The 18097-nt window shown below is 38.9% G+C and overlaps 1 long non-coding RNA gene across 3 annotated transcripts in view; it reads left to right on the forward strand.

Moving 5' to 3' along the window:
• The window catches only part of LOC135579018 (uncharacterized), a 147225-nt gene extending 139377 nt beyond the window's left edge, over positions 1-7848 (forward strand). For all 3 annotated transcript variants that reach the window (XR_010471256.1, XR_010471258.1, XR_010471257.1), the window contains one exon: positions 3060-7848. This is a non-coding gene — a long non-coding RNA (uncharacterized LOC135579018). The remainder of the gene's footprint in view (positions 1-3059) is intronic.
• The last annotated feature ends 10249 nt before the right edge of the window (positions 7849-18097 follow it).

Here is an 18097-nt window from a genome sequence, read left to right on the forward strand (position 1 = left end):
GTTTTATGTTCTTTTACACTGTACAAAGCATCTCAGCGCTAGTGGTGTTTTAATGCTCAGAGTTCTGTAGTTTGTTATCCCTGCCTCACTTTTTTCCTTTGCTCCCTCTTCTGACCTTTGGTAAAATCTTCACCGTGGTGTATAGGTGATAACAGACTGCCTTTTAAAAGAAACTTTTTGTATCAGCCACGTGCTTTCTTGTTTGAAATGTGAACATATTTTGCAGACAGACTCTAAGCCTGGTTGTGCTCAGTCATATGTGCAAAAAAATACATTGTTTGTCGTTTGTAATCCCCAGCTTATGGTCGCTCTCCCCAGTTTGTATGTGGGAAGATGTGCTTATTTAATCACAGACCAGATGCGGGGCCTAAGGGCCTGACCCAAAGCCCATTGAAATCAGTTGGAATACTACTGAAGATTTAATGGCCCTTACATGTTTCGATATCTGACTCATTTTTATGAAAAAAAAAAGGCAACTTATTTTTGCTCCCCTCACTCCTTTCCCATTTTCCTTAGGAGTACAATCCCCCTCCTACTCTAAATGCAATGGAAACAATTTTTAAAACCCCTTACAGCTATTCTGTTAAGAAAGCGTTATAATAGGAAGTTGGAACATGCCTTTATAGAACCAGGGTAGCTATGGTACTGCGTCGCACTACAAACATTTTCTGATAATACTTTGCACAGAAAGGTTGACATGCTTGCATAGAAAAACAGTTTATATACAGTATGGTCTAGGAGCTACATGGTAAAAATATATGTATAGTCAGTGTAGCCTATTTGTGAAATATAGCAGGAAAAATATTTATGAGCACCACAGGACATGAAGCTCAAAGTGCAGTCATTTCTAAATGAAAATTATGTGACAGTTCATCAGTATTTAATGCTAACATTGCTTGATCTAGACATAAAGAATTTAGCAGCCATTTATCATAACATACAGCACTGTTCATTTCCTGATTTGCTTAGAATACATTGGTGTTTTAATCTCAACACGAGCCACGGGTCTAATTTTAGATATTTAATGAAAGGAAAATCCGGCGAGAGACAGATTTTTCACATGGCTGTTAGGAGCCTACTCCCACAACTTGAATTGGTTGGTCTGTTTAATGCAGGCTCCCAGAAGCCACCGCTTGGTCCCTGCACCAGATGCAGGTGTTCCCTTGTGCTGTCAGCCAGGAATGATTAATGAGGATTTGCCCCTACTGAAAGCAGCCTTTGGAGCATTGTTCAGGGCATCTGTGGAACTGTCGGGGGAGACAAGGACACAAGTGAACAACCAATTATTTGGCCATCACTGAGGCAGCATGAAAAAGACATCAAATTGGACAGAGGAGCAAAGCTTTTGTTTCATGATCATATTTTTAGGTGTTAATAGTAACAGAGTAACAGAGGAATTCTACCTGTTTTGTTTTGCCTTTTTTTTTTTTTTTTCATAAGGGAGAGGGAAAGGGTTCAGAGACTGCTTTAAAGCTAGGAAAGGAGGTGTAAAAGAAACAGAGGCAGAATCACAGTCCTTTAAAAGTGTAAAAGGGAGGAAAACACAGAATTGATTTCTTGGCGGTTGCACTGTGTGTATAAAGATATACCGTTTTGCTCGGCTAACGTTAGGGAATGAAGGCTCAGAATTCTGTAAGGAGGAGGATTTCTCATGCAGGGAGCTGCTTAATTGCTGGCCAAATACAACAGTTCAGGAGCCGGGGCTTTAACAAGTGATAGCGCAGGGAAGTGTTACATTAGGATTCTGAAAAAGAAAATGTGAGGGAGCAAAACCAGAAAACATTTGCGAGATTGCACTCAGCATTCAGCCTGCATCCCTCTTTCTGTCTCAAAGAAAATGCTCTTAGGTGCAGAAGAGTAAGGGGAAAAAGAGGAACAGAACTAAAAACACTCTGCTAAGGCTTAGGTTTCTGCATTTTTCTATTCACCAAGACCTGTGATTATAAATACTAATTTTAAACCAGAGGGAAAGGCTTATATTTTTAGAACAATCCAATTACGGAATTGGTTGTTTGTGAAATACATTTTATGCTCCATCCTGTCAAGCCTCTTTTTACCACAGTATTAAGTATAAAAAAGTTAATTATACAGCTTAATTTGAATGAGAAATATAATGTTTTATTGACTAATAACAAATACAGTGTAATTTCTACTGAAGTAATGTAATTAATATTTGCAGTGGCTAATTCCCTAACCTCAGAATTTCCTCTGCCCTTACACGTACATGCAAGAAAAGCAGTTTGGATCCTGAAACAATTACAGATCACAATTTCAAACTATTCTTTAATGAAGGAGAAATTTATGTTTCTAAATTGACAGTTCATTTATATTTGATTGCTTGGATTTTTTTTTTTTATTTAATTATTTATCCTCTAATGACTGTATTTCGTCAAGAATGACTCATGGCATCTGCAAAATTATGTGACTATCTGTACATAAAGGCCTGTTTCCTTACTGCAGCTGGTTTGTAGGAAGCTTTAGAAAGCCAAAAAATTTTGCCTGCTTCATATTTAGAAAGAGTTGCTGCAGGTAACAATTTGACTTATCCAGATTTTCAGAATGTGTCATTTCAGTGTCAAATATCTGGGTTTGAAACCTTCACAGTCAACTAATGTTTCTATTTACTATGGTTTTAAAATAAATTTTAAAAATCTTTGACATTTAATAACTACTTATTCATAAAGAAAAAACCCCTAATACAGTATACACGAAAACTGAGTCTTAGCATTTTTAGCATTGATCAGAAGGAAATCACCAAGCAACCTAAGGATATTTAAGATATTCCAGCAGTTCTGGTAAGTACGTGCAAATTGTACTCTAGAATTTCACACTGGGAATAGCCCCTGCACCAGATCTTGACCTGCAGTACTGATGTGTTTAGTTCTGCAGGTCTGTCCTGTTCCAGCAGCACAGACGTTTGTTACTTTCTGCAAAGGACTGCGTGTGACATTTGAAACTGAGCTTTGTACCCTCTTGTATGTGCCGTAACTTTGAATGACTTTATTAGAAATTATAAAATCAGTGTACAGACACACTCAACTCTGTTTCCTTCTTGTCAGGAGGAGACAGTGGCATCAGCAACATGCCCCTGAGTCTGGAAGACATCACTCGACGGAAGAACAGTCTGTTAGACTCCTCCTGGAAGTGATGCCAGTGGGGGAGGAAAATAATTCCAGGAGCTGAGGGAATGGTTATAGCGTCTCTAAAGAGGACACTTGCCTGTGACTGTCAATGCATTGAACTGAGTGTTCTAATTCTAGATAAATAAATAGAAAGAAAGCTTTCTGCTGCTGTAGGCTGTGCTGAAGACTGCACCGTTTCATGCTAAGGATGGACTTTGCTACAGTAATTCAAGGCTTGTTTGTCGCCATGCTGGATTACTTCAGAGACTTCTACTTGGGTTTGTCAGCTGCACACCATTGAAACATCAGATGTTAAAGCCTGATGACATTTCTGAGTAACATGAAGAGCACAACCTGCTATTTAGACATGTCAGCAGCAGGCGGCATCAAAATACCTTCAAGGATGTGGTCATTCTCTCCAGATCTCCCTGTGGGTGAGCACCTTCGGGATGGAGTCCCCATGGGACAGAGACCAGGACAATACTTTAAAGCAAGGACTGAAGCGTTATAGTGGATGTTCTTTGGCCTAAAAAGAGGGATGGGATTTGCCAGCTAGTGAACAGAAGGGGAAAGTGCCTTTTTAACCTACCATTTCCTCCAGTACAGTGGCATCTCTTCTGCTCTCCATTTGCCTTTCGAAAATAAGTGTGTTTCTACCAGTACTTATGTTTAGGTTTCAGTATGATACTTGATACATGTTGTGTTATGATGTTATGCCTGTAAATTCTTATGCATGTATGTATTTTCATGATATTTCAATAAAGCCATCAAGATTTAAATTCAACACAAAACAAAAGCAAATGGGTAAGAATATATGAAAAGAGATAAACCCATTATCAACTTTATTATGTGTGTTGTTTGCTAAAAACATCAACTTTGATTTAGCTTTTTGAGGTAAATCCACCGGAGACTTATTTTACAAAATTATAAAAAATTCTGAAACTGTCACTTATGTTTTTTTTCTCTAATACTTTACAGACTGCTAAGACTACGAAGTAGTGGATTAATATGAGGGGAAGATGACCACTACCTGTGAGATGACTTTCCTCCTTTTCCAGTATATATTTATGGTGCTATATAATAGATGTGTCGTGTTCTAAGTCATGACATATTCTTATGGATCTTTGCAACTCCTTTTGATGAAAAATGTTTCTGCATCTGTAAGTAACATGGCTACTGTAATAAATAGGGGGAAAAGTAATGAAAAGAGCAAAATAATTAAAGCTCAAATAAACAGTTTTTGTCATTTCTAATATGTAATATTTAACTTTTATTTCATGCTGGGAAGAACGAGTGTTATTAGAATCATGTTATGATTAAGGGTTAGCGTTTAGTTCTCTTATTTATGGTAAGTAAAATCTAGCAAAACCAAGGAATTGTCTTTCATAAAACTTTTGAGCATCAGAATTTGTCTCTTTGTCCCTCCTCCTACCAGTATAACACAGCCTGTTGGTTCTGGTCACTGCAGCCAGCATACACCTGATGATGGTGACCGTGATGACACTCCCAAGACTTTTGTGCCTCCATTACTTTCTCCAGGCCTGAAATGAGGTGAGGCTGCAGGCAACCAGGGTAATGTCATTAGAATCTCATCAAACCTGGCTGTTAAGGAATCGTTTGATAAAGTGGAAGGAATTATTTCTGCTGCTTGCACTGACAATGAAAAAAGGGCAAGGGAAAAGTTTTGGATGTAAAAGTATTACCCCTTGCAGAAACAGCACAAATCGGCTGCAGTTTGTTTTGCTCTCACATCCTTGCTCTAGTACAGGGGTAGGCAGGGCAGGCAGGGATTTTGCAGATGACATTTCTGTATCGATTTTGTATAATAATGCTGTACATGCTTGGTTTGGGCTGCAAAATTCACAGTGTGAACTACTTAACTTCTGCCTCTTTGGCAGTAGAGAATTGTGAGGCTAAAATAAACTTCAGTTCCTCTACCCTTGGTAGTTGTTTGATGCACCTGAAATCCCAGAGCTAGGAGTTCAGTAAGTTTGTGCTTACACATGGCTATGTATTTACTTATGAAACCTATTTTTTATCCCAAAGCCCAGTTCATAGCCACAGACAACTCTCTACAGGTTTTCTAAACATCATTGTCTTATCGAGCTTTTATTTTTAATCTGTTCTTAAGAGTAGATCACACTTGGGGCTGATGTGTGAGGCCAAAGGGATTGTCTTTTTCTGTAGCCCCCAGCCTGTTTTTTCACCAGCATAATTTTCCAACATTTCTGGGTTTCACTTTCTTCTTTCTAGTCCCTCTTATCTTCATGCGGAGTTTTTTTTGACTGTTAATATCATCTTGTGCACATATTTTTTTTCCCTTTTTCTTCCCTCCCCCTCACATCCTTTGTTCATACATCCCCTTTGTTTCCTGTTTCAGTTCATACACTTCTTTTTTCCTGGTCTCTTTTGCACACCTTGGTTTGTTCTCCCTCCATTCATAGTACAACTGGGAAAATAACATGCTCCACACCTGGGGAGGTGGATCTTCACTAATGATGGTGAAGTTTCACCACGTATGTTCACAGGCTGGAAATACCAATGTGGTTCAGTGTCACTGACCATTTTTCGTGGGGGAAGATATTTAAATTAGAGGCTTTCAGTAGTGTTCTTCATAATGTAAAATGTTTTAGCTTCAATTTACTTAGTATCTGAATATGAGTTAGACAAAATAATTGTCAGTATTTGGACTGATGATGAAGCCTCACCTTATACATCTTAATTTTCTTTGGGTTTGTGTGAACTGTTGAACTTTGCAATTTGTTTGTATCTAATTCGGTATTAAATTCTTGGCTGCCTCAACTTATTTTATTGCCACTCATGGCACTACATTGATGGTAAGCATAACACCAGTTGCATATATTTGTTCAAATGAATACTACCTATCATCTGATCTTTATTTAAACCTCATTTTACCATATTTTTGGAAGCTTTAAAAATGCAGACAATGTTCTGAATTGTGATTAGAAGTAAACAGCAAATTATCAGAGTATTTTGGTCAAATAAGAAAATGGATTCCTTTACTGGAAAGAGACACAATATTCACACTGGGTTGCAGATGGTTAGAAGTGGCAGTCAATAAGCTTTGACAGAAAAGAAATAGTACAGCACTATTATTTCTTATAAACCACCAGAGCCTAGCATTTTTTTAAACCAAAATCTTGACCAGAACTCCTGAATAGTAATGAAATAATTCTTGTAAGAAACATTAAAAATATTTGAAATAATAATTTTTGAGGTTTGTATTGTCCCATTATGTCTAGCAGCCAACAGGAAGCCAAGGACATTTTAAGAAAAGTTTATTAAAATCCATTGCATTTGAAAATACTTAGATCTACATTTCTGATGTCAGAGACTGCTTCAGGTTCTTTCCCTATGGATACAGATTATTGTTTGTTTTCAGAATTGCTGAAGCCAGAAATATAGTCTGTGAGTTTGAGTGAACTTTCTTCACCTAATTTCAAATCTGCTTGAACTTAGTGACTTTTTGTATTTGATTTAAGCTTCTTTGAGTTTGCATTCAATAAAGGAGGAGAGTATAGGTGAAGGGAGAAGAGACAGAAAATCCAATGCAGAAATATCAAGAAAAAAAGTTTGATATACATGCCACATGTGAATAACTTGTTTCTCTTTTAGTATCTTCTGTGTTTTGCAGCAGAGAAGCTTTCCTCGGCAAAGAAAATAATCAAGTTGCCATTTTAAAAAAATTTAATCATGCACAAAGTATTTATACTTCATCAGCTGCAGCCTTAGCAGACAAACAAATATGATGATTTATTTCTGTCCATCTTTTCAACATGTTATTCCAAAAGCAAGTCATGGTATGCCAGAAGACACGTGAAATGGAGTAATCTATGTTGCTTTCCTCTTACTGTCTGCTAGAAAGTCTGTCCATCCCTGACTTTAATCACATCTGCTTAGTGGTCAAACTAATTCACCCTGCTGGCCAGATAATCTAGTTCGGTGTCCACTGCTGTTATTACAGACTGGAGGTCAAATCCTTTATCTGTTTTCTCCAGACTCAGCTGGACACTGTTTCTTGCTGGGAATTTTTAGAAGGCAGCGATAAATCTTATTGCTAATATCCCAGGAGGTAGTAACATGCCCTCTTATAGGTTTATCTTCAGAATTTTTCCAGGCTATGAGAACTTGAATAAAACCTTTTGAAAGTCCTGGGGAGTTTTGTTTGTTTGGTTTTGGTTTTGTGTGGGTTGGTTTGTTTGGGTGGGGGTTTTTGTTGTTGTTTACCTTTTTTTTTTAATTTTTTTTAGATTTTTTTAGTCTGTGCTGCAAGTATCTCCAGTTACTCCAAACTGAATTGTGAACTGTCAGCGGAGTCGTCTGAGACTTTGTCTTCATTTTTATGTCCATAAACAAGAATATAGTCAAATCCCACTGTCAATATTATGGCTACCTGTGTGTACAGGTAGTCTTTTGTAGCATAACCAGCTTGCTTGTTATAGTCTGGATATGTGCCAGACCTGACATGCAGTGCATGTGGATTTGGGGAATGTTGCACTATGGAGAACTCCATTTGTCTGACAGTAATTCCTGGATGGTGAAGAGCAGTGATTTTCTGCCTATGATCTATGGAGATGAGTATGTGGCTTCTGAGTTGAGTGCAAAAGGCAACTTGAAAGAAGTTTTTATGTTATACTATGGTTTGTGTGAAATCTGTCATTTATGGGTCAAAACCAATAAAGCCACTTGTATACAACTGTGAAAAGGCTTATAGTTTGCTTTGTCTCTAAGCGTTAATTTAAGACACAGCGTTGGCATTGCCTTTGTGCATACCATGAAAAACCGCTTCATTTTTTGCTGCTACTGAGCTGGCAGTCAGGATTAAATGTTGATTGTAAACATCTTTCCCTCTCTCTGCTACTGCACTAAATGCATCCTGGTCAAATGGAACTGTGTTTTTGTAATAGAGGTAAGTTTATAGTATAACATTATAATATATTTATATTGTATATAAATATATATATAACTTATAATGTATATTTATTATAATAAAAAGGCATGGCAAGAGTAAAGAGATTTTAAAAGAATTATTTCATTGTGAAATTGTCATAGTATTAGAAACTTGGGGATCCCCACGCATGTCACAGTTAGGCTACCCTGCCCACGTAGTGCCATTGTACTATGTATACTAACCAGCTCTGGTCAGCACTATCTAATTCATTGCATTTAATTGCAGTGGTTTTAGAAATCCTCAGATTTGTAATGACATTTGGAGGGGGAGCATTTTTCTGACACTTGTTACCAGGCAGTCAGTACTGAAGGTCATCCAATTGCCTCTGTTTTTCTTGCCACAAGTGCTGAATCTCCTGTAAGTGTCTATAATTGTCTGTAGGTGTCACTTTCCCATTCTCTGTATAGAGGCAAGTTTGCACTGGTTGCATTTTCCCTTTCTAGGGTCTCCTCTGTTTCCACCAACGCTAGGGTTGCTATCATAATTCTCTTAGCAAAACCTCAGCGATAGGCATTGAGTTTGGCTGTGATCTCTGAAGTGAAGGAAATTTTTAATGCTTTTTCTTTTGGCAAAGGATTAGTTGGTGTAAGATGACATATACTTTCCATAAATAAAAAGGTAGCCCAGTTTCCATTTCTCCTCCAACAGGGAACCAGCCTGGCTGGTGGACAATGAGCAACGCAGTTCCACTGTCACTGCTCTACCTGCCACATGTTTTGAACTGATACCAGAAAGACCGTTTTTATTTTGTTTTGTTTCTTTCTTTTTTTTTTTTTTTTTTTTAATTGACTCTGGTCCATAATTGGAAAGTGAAAACCAAATTGTCTTTCTGCCCTTCTTTTCTGTAGTTCTTCAAAGGAGTCTGGCGTGCAGTATGCCACACTGCAGTGCCCACTGCAGTGTATCCCAAGCAGCAGTTAGCTCTGAGAAAGAACTGTAACCATGAAGTACACATTTTAGAGCATCAAGGGAAACAAATGTTTTTTCTAAATTATTCTTCATTATGATGTAATTGCTTAAGTAATTTTGTATTTGGCCTAGCATAAGCTGAGAAACTTTGAATAGACTGCTGTACTGTGCATTAATTTTCTTCAATGAAATCATGTTGAGACAAATATTAGAACATATTTAATACAAACACACATTTATTTGATGTATGTGTTCATATGAATACCAAAAACCAAATGTTTGAAACTTTTATATTATAGACTGGAAATTACTTGAAAGGGCGCTTTATGGAATATGTGCTCTGTTTTCTTCACCAATCAAATATTTTTACATTGTGTTAATTTGCTTTTGGTTTTTTAATGAAGTTGGTAGTGGTATGTTATGACTTTTAAAGGGGATCTTTTGACAATGGAAGTACAGGATCAAGTGTAATTCAAACCTTGGGTACATTTAACCTGAGATGATACTTTATGGCTTTAACTGCAGTGGCCGTGAGAAAGGAGATGTCCCAGCTCTGCTGCAGACAGATTTTGTGGGCTTGGTCAAACTGCCTAAAGTCTCTGAGTGAAATCCTACCCCCTCTAAAGTCAAGTGGATTTTTACCATTTATTTGAATGGGGCAAGATATCACATTTGAATTCTGAATTGTTAATAAGAACAGATAACATGTATCTAACTCTCACAGCTCTTGTGAAGCTAATTAATCAGCAGAGTACTTTGGGATCCTCAGAAGTATAATAGAAGCAGCAAGTACTATTATTTATTTGTCATGTAATTGGAAACCAGCAAGGTAAAAAGTCATTGATAAAAATCCATATCACAAGGTCATTTCTTCAATGTTGCAAATCTCCTCTTCAATCAAGAGCTTTGTAACTGATGAAAAGTACAGCCTAATCATAACATTATCAAGTCAATTTAATTGGTGCTCTGGCAGCACATGAGCTCATAATGAAGTCATTTTTGCTAGTTACAGGCTTAAAAATATTTTTATAGCACCCTTCATCCTACTGGAAACTTTAAAGACCTCACAGACAGATTTAAGCTTTTCTTCCTCTGTTACACAACTGCCTTTGTGTGGCAGATATCAGCTGTTTTAACAGGGTCTAAAAATTTACTGGTACACATGACACTACTGTGTTTATACCTGTCCTTTATACCTATTACATAGTTTACATCTTTAAAATTAGTGTTCAGATACATCAAGGTACCGAGATAGCACTTTTGAATTAGAGGGGTTCTGATGTTTTCACGGTTGAGCACTGATAGTTGTCACTATTGCTGAACCACAGTTTTTAAATACAGTCTGCCTGTGAAAATACTAAATGCTAAACGCCTGCATGTTTTTACACAATAGACTGTTTTACTTTGGCAGAAACTCAAAAACTAAAACGGGGTTTATGATATCCCAGATGAAGTTTGGATTAAGAGCGGTTAGGTTTCTACCAGCATGCCCTGTTACGTTGAGTGGGTTGCTTAATTTACCATGGTGTAAGATTCCATACTGCAACAGATGGAAATAATGATGGAAATAATGTCATTTACCTTTTCTTTGCCCCTACTTTTTCATAGCTGGAGTGTTTGAGAGCTGGTGCCAGTGTCAGGGTCCTCCTGCTTCTCCTTCAAGGACCAGGGTGCCATGGCAGCAAGTCCCCATGGTGAGATCCCACCATCAGCCACATGTCACCTACCACAGCTTGTGGCCAGTGAGGAGCAGCAGGCTGTGACTCTCACCTCTCTCTTATCATTTGCTCCTTCAGCAGACCTCCAATTAAAAGCCCAATTTGTAACACAGCCTTCAGAACAAGCAGCAAATGCCAAACGGCCAAAGGGTTACATGTTATGGCTCAAGAAGTGATGGTATTTAAGAGGAAGAGAATTTAAAATCAGTGCCTTTCCCTCCTAGCTATTTTCGTGTCCATCTTACTCCCTCCCTCCCTCTCTTCCTTCTCTGTAGACTCCTCTTCCTCTTCATTGCCCAGTCTCCATAGCATACTTTCAATCAGATGTGCCTGAATGTGTCTCATCTACTGGCAAGCTGAAGCTTCTTTTCCACTTGGACAGAAAACAGGGAACTGTAGCCCTCTCCCTAAGCCAGGCTGTGGCCCTTAGCAGTGTCTAAGCCAGGCTGCTTCCCAGTGCAGATTACTTTGAGAAAGGAGAGAAAGAGTGACTGGCAAAGGAGACAGGCTCATGTGGGAGTTTTACGGGGGCTTATGGTTCTTTTACTTTTATAGGCAAAATCTCTTATGTAAAGAAGGGAAAATGTTACAAGAACCCTGATAGTTAAGACCAAGGACTGAGATAGGAAGTAAAATAGTGAAAGACAGACAACATTTTCTTTCTTTTTCCCTTGTTTGGCACCAGAGCCACATCCTTACCCATACTGAAGTCCACTACACCACACTGGCAGCATAAAGGGACACTTAGTATTAAGGGCAGCTTTCCAGACACGACAGTGTAAAACATCCTTCCACATAACATCTGCAAAGCAGTGGTTATGGTGCTTGTATTCACCAGTTTGTTCCCTAAGCACCAGCAGCTTGGCAGTCTTGCTGTAGAAGTCCCCCCTACCCATCAGGCTCTAGCATAATCAATGCCTCAGGTTGTTCACAAATACAAATAAACCCGGGATTTCCAGCCTGAAACGCTGTTGGGCTGTCAGGAAGCAGAGAACATATCACCTCTCAAGCTGGGACAGATCTTTGCTTCAGATGTTACTGGATAATCTGAGAAAGTGTATTAATGCCTGCAGTATGTGTTGTAAATAGATTTACTTCCAGCTGCAATATATACCTTTAAAAGTCATTAATGCTTCCAAAGTGGACATTTTGACATTTACTCTTTGATTATTTAATATTACAAAGTAGATATTATGAACAATACATATGAATTTAATCTGAAGGCACTCCAAACATCCTGCCTAATTTAACCTAATTTTAGTCCTAAGCCTATTTAAGGCAGAGCTTATTGTGCCAAAATACATACAGCCTGGGATACAATCAGATGTCATCTAAAGTTTAGACTTTAGATTAGCAAGTTCTTCAACTCTCAGTTCAGGCCTCTTGAAAGCTTCTTTTTTGATGATGTAGCACCCCAGTGAATTTTGTGGTGAGTTTGGGTTTTCTTTTTACCTTAATCCACTTCAGTTCAGCTTGTTAGTAATCTTTCTGGTTAACCTGCAGAGGAAGTACCAAGTTCATTATAAACAGAGTTTGAGAAGTTACGGGCCTCAGTGAGTGATCTGGGGGAGATGAAACATGGCGCTGTGCTTGCGAGTTTAGTTGGCAATGAACTGAAAGTCTGGTGACAGAAAAAAAAAAGAGACAAATTTAGAACTTATTAGTTGTGCGTTGAACATCTAGGTGTATTGTGGTTTCCTCATTTTTTCAGTTATTTGGTTGTATTTTTTTTCAAACTTTGTTCACTGCAGAATTTAATCAAAACCTGCTCAAAACCTGAGTGTTCAGTTTTCCTTGGTCTAATAGGCACTAGGTATTCTCTGCGCACTCTGAAAAGATGGATGTGTAAGAGCTGTTGGTACAAATATCGGCACTTAATTTGCTGTTTAAATACTTGCACCAGTAAACAGACTTCCTTAAATTTCTGCCGATTTCTAATCGTGAGGAGGTGGGAGGGTGATTTAAGTTGCCTGCCTTACAAATTTGAGGAAATAACATGAAAATATTTTAACAGTACTCACTTTATCCTGCTCAGTAGCCACTTACAGAACTTTTATAGAGGATGACAATATTAGCCAACAGTCAAGACAATGGTCTGAGAAAAACCCTTTTCACTTCAGACAAAGAGAGGGAAAGAGCATTGTGTAAGGGAGTGAAATTTCAGGGCAGCAGCTCCACTGAGGGCTTGTTAAATCTTTCATTTGGGCTATTCACCTGCTGCTTATAAGCAATGAAAATGGTAGACAGCAGATGTGAAGGCTAGGAGGGGCTATAATGACATGAAAAACAAGCTGAGTGACTATACAGAATCGAGAGAAGAAGGGTTGAGACTTGATCTTTTGTATTTGAAAAAAACCCAACAAACCCACACGTTACTCTCATTCTGAACACTTTAAAAACTTTCTTTCAAAATGAATCAGGTAAAAATATGAAAAATATAAATGAATAAATAATTGTTTCCTATCTTTTTTGAGTAATTGAAAAGAAGTAATCTTGAACATGACAATTCTTGATCTCTATATAACTCTCATTAACATTCACCAAGTCTGGAATATGACCCTCTGATTATTTGAGATTTAGAATACATATAGTTTCCCTAAAGTAGATGTTGAAAAAAATCTATTTTGACCACCAGGATGTAGGTTGGCCTTTTTGATATTTCATCACCCCAAAATCATACATCTTGCTGATGTTGTCTCCCATAGAAATGTCTGTGTTTTAATTTAAATCAGACAATAAAAGAGTTTGAGATCTGGTAAATTAGGAACAAAGGAAAAGGCTTTGTGCGCTGCTGCCTATAGTGTAACCATTATGGTGGTAGTAATGTGCTGTGAGAAGCCATTGGCATGCTAAAAATACACTACTTTAACAATAATCCATGCATAAAAGAGCCTGAAAGGAGATATGGTATATACCTAATGAATTCTGGACCTTTTCCATGCTTACCCTTTATAGGATATGAAAATTGCCAACCCTTCTTACTATGTTATAATGTTTAAACTTTAACAAACAAATAAACACAACCCCCCTAAATAAATGCAGCAATAGTAGCAAGAAATTGAATACTGTATGTGCTGAATGACTTTAAAAAAAAAAAAAAGAAAAAGAAAAAGAATTATGTCAGATTTTATATATATTCAAAACAGATGCATGATCATAAATACAGGGTATTTGTAATATTCTGAGCACATATTTAGGGACTTCCTCCCTTTTCCAAATCTCACTCAAGTGGAACATACACTCATTTCTGTAACAAAAATTCTTTCTACTCTATTGGCAAAATGAATAGCATCAACTCAAAATATTTAAAAATTTAGTCACATCCACATCTTGCAGCCTATAAGGAGCTTTCACGCTTTTGGGCTCGCTTTAGATCTTTAATACCCTTTCCTTTTGTGTCAAGGAGCTCACGAGGCGTAAAGAAGCACTGATAAACCCACTTAGATCCCTTCCTGGGCCGTCACCTCTCCCTGCCAAGCGGCTTTAGGTGGTAACTGATCTGTGACAGGCTGCCAGTCAAACAGAGCATTTCTGAAAGCTGACACAAAAGACTGAGCGCCGGAGAAAGGGTAGGAAAATAAGAAAAGAAACCAAACTGTATCAGCGCCTCTCTCCCCACCACTCCAACCCCCCGGCCCCCTCCCGCTGCCCCCCCCGCCCCGCCCCGCAGGCAGGTTCATGGCAGGGGCAGCTCAGAGCCGCAGCGATAGCGATCGCAGCCCTGCCAGGCTGGGGACTGCCCCGCTTTACCGCTGATAATAGCGGCCAAAAGTGAGAGTGAGAGTGACAGTCGGACGGAGAGTGACACAGGGCTGCTGGCAGCGCCGTCGCTTCCCGTGGGACCGAGCCCGGGGGAGAGCCGGAGGGGGCAGTGGGAGGGGGCTGCCCGGCGACACCCTCTTGCTTCGCTCCCTGCGGGGCTGGGGGGACACCGGGGGGGTGGCTGGTCGCCTCCAGCCCGCCGGCTGTCCCGGCTGGGAAGGGTGGCACACCTCCTCCCCGATAAACGATTTTGTGCTGCCGGAACGGTGGCCAGCTCGCTTCAGCCAGAGGCTTCTGCTCTGACCTCTTCATTAGAGAGGGGCGGTGAAATGTAATCACAGAGGCAGCGGGACCCTTGGAAAAGGTGCCTTCCAAAATTATCTGCTCCCGGGAATTTTTATACTACCTGCATCCACCTTGCAGCAACATGAGTGAAAAAATAATTGTCCTTCACCCTGCGACATGGACCTCGAAGTTTCATTGCTCCTTTTATTGTGGAAAGAAATATTTTTGCAAATTTGTGTTGCTGGCTTGACAAACTTGGCTGAAATGTTCCTGCCAGCTCTGTCACAAAAACGACTGGAAGAACCTAAGAAGCCCTCAGCCCTCGTGGCTGGAGCAGCTTCCTTGAGCGTTTCTCACGCCTCGTCTCTCAGACCATGGAGGTCTGGTGGTTGCAGCAGAAGTGTCACAGAATTTGGGTGTTTTCTGGGTTTTTCATGCGTCTATGATGGCCTTCAAAAAGAAATAAAATTGAGTGCTGCTTGCCTCGAATTAGCTCACACAATTTGAACGTGCTGGTTTGTTCACAGAAGCTGCTGGTACAGTCAAGAGACCCCACAACCATGCAAGTTGGAGAGCTGCTATTTAGGTTTGCATTGCCCTCATATCACCCATTAGACTAGACAGCATTTCAGGCATTTTGGGACTCAGGGGCTTCTGTACTTTTTCACACCCCTAAGAAGTTTCTTCCTACATTTGTACAAATTGAAGGTGCTGATGAAGGGGAAAATGAAGTCAAATGTGGCAGCTTTGTACCTTCTGAGATTTTCTTTATTCACAAGTGTGAATTACCTTGCTCAGAATCTCTGAGTACCTTGATACTATTTTGCTTGGAATGCAAGGAGTGGCCTTACACTGACCATCAGTCAGTTTAGTGTCAAATTTATCATCTAGTTTAGTAATTTTGTTGAGTGAATCATCTACTAGCAAGGAGAAACATGCACTTTTTATTTTTCTAGTTGAAGATCTTTCAACTTAAGTTATGCAAACATATATTGAGACTGGGTTCAACAAATTCTGATTTTGTTAAATCCAGAGTAATTTCTTATAGTCTGTCATGAATGGTGAATTATTCTACGGTCAAGAGGAATTTAGTCCTTGAAGAAGTGAAAACACTCAGCACACTAAGCCTTGGGTTACGCTAATGCCTTTGTCCAGTGGGGGATACTCCCTGGTTTTCCGTGTAACTCAGGCAAGTGGGAGCGGAGGCGTCCAACAGCCTCTGCAGGCAGTGAAGGGGCACGTGTGGAAAACCATCCTCAGCTCATCTTCCATGCTGAAGCCTGCCTCCCCTGATAGCCTGACCAAACCACAAACAGTTTCTTTTTAAAACATTCTGTTGTTGTCTGATGGGTGGATCTGGTAAAGAGAGGAATAAATTTTTCACTAGCAATATGGTCAACTTCAATTGCTCATGTCTTAAGGGATATTTATTTACTGAGGAAGACCTCATCTGACACTTAGTTGTGAAAATCTGAAGACTTATTTTAGATTTTTAAATAATCTTTTAAAAAAATTCCTTTCATTTTTTCTTGCTTCAAGCACAACTCTTCCTACCTTTAAACCACTGAAAAATGAAGAGTAGTGGACAAAGAAATGAGAACAGAGGAGGTGAAGAAAAAACATTAAGCTCAAAAAAAAGTAAAGCAGAGAAGTAAAATCTAAGATCATTATTTTTTTTCAAGAAATCTTCTTGTTTTCTACAAGGGCTATATTTCAGGTTAGAATTATGTTTTGTTCTATAAAATATTTCTGGATGTTAACTGCTGTGTACTAAAGTGGACAAAGGCTTTAATCTACACCTATTTATGAACTTAAACAAATTCAGTTGTGCTGAAATTTGGCATGCAAGTTTTTATTTGAGTAATTTTTTATTCAGTTATTTGAATTATTGTTTAGGTTTTTTATCTTAGAGTGTCATGAATCCTTTTTTATTTATAATTTTAAAATCTAATTTAAGTATGCTTTTATATTTCTGAAATAATCAGATTAGTTTTCTGGATTTGTAGGAGTCACTAATGAGGGATATTTTAAGCAGATGGAAAAATTAAGCTTCACTGTGAGCGGACAAGAAGAATCTTATTATTTTTTTCAAAAGGGTTAATGAAAAATGTATATGAACTATCCATGTGGTGAAAGAAGAACAGAGTGAAAGAAGGATTCAGTCCTGTTTTGATGACTCAGGCTTTAAAGGTGTCAGTGTACTACTGTACAATGAAGGCTGGGTGTAAATTTGAGTGTATCACTACTATCCAGGTGTATTAAATGTAACTGAAATGTTTAAAAATAAGTAATTGATCATTCTACATCAGAATTCATTTGCAATATTTGGAACCTGTACATGTAATGTCAGAAGGTTTGCACTCTGTTGGTTTATGGCAGTTAACACAGCTTAAAATCATTGGGTAGGAGGGGGAATGCTTAAAAAGGGGTGACTCCTACCTGTTTTAGACTTAATTTTTCAGATAGACTGAATTGCACTTCATGTAGGTTTAATACTTTCATTATCAGAAAGAGGAATCTACATAACTATGGCAAGATTCAGCTCGCATTCACAGGCATTTACAATTAAGCTTCCTAAATCCTGCTACATTTAGGGTTTTTATGATGCTGTTGACATATGTGCTAGGTGTTTGGTTACCATAAGTCAGTGAAGACATAGTCACTAGGGCCTAGGGGGCCATTCAGCTCATCACAATACAGATATTGTGCTTGGTCAGCTGAATTCTTTTGTAAACAAGACCAACTGTTTCGATGAGGTGCCCGATTCAGCTGCCCTCTCGTGGGGTCTAGCAGTACTTGAGATGCTGTGGAACGACCCACTCTGGAAGTGGGTCTCCTACATGTCCTGTGCCATCTTTGTGGACCTGTCAGATACATCTTAGATAACCCAGGACATTTCAAATGGCATTAGATACCAATGTGTGGTCAACTGAACCAAGCCCCGTAGTTCAAGGGCTATTTAGTGTGTCTGTAGACATCTATAGGGAAATACGTCATTGTAGGTGTCTTGAGCCCTCACAGTTCTTCCTGAAACCTTTAGGTAGCTAAAATCACGGGAGAGAACTCTCACTGCAAAGGCAGGGAGAATGGAAATAGTTATAATATAATAGGACCTCACCTTGTAGCTGCTGTGCAGTGAATCTCAGGCTCAGGAAAAGTGTCTCAAGAATTACAGCGTGAAGAGGCATCTCATTGTGGTAGTAAAAGTGCCCCATTTCAATCTCCTCAAGCTATTTATTTTTAATCTTTCACTTCCCATGCTCAGTGAGAAACATTTCCAACTAGATAAATTTCTGTCTCCTGCCACACCTTCAAGGAGTAAATGCCTG

Source organism: Columba livia, chromosome 3, assembly GCF_036013475.1.
Source record: "Columba livia isolate bColLiv1 breed racing homer chromosome 3, bColLiv1.pat.W.v2, whole genome shotgun sequence".
Lineage (NCBI taxonomy): Eukaryota > Metazoa > Chordata > Aves > Columbiformes > Columbidae > Columba > Columba livia.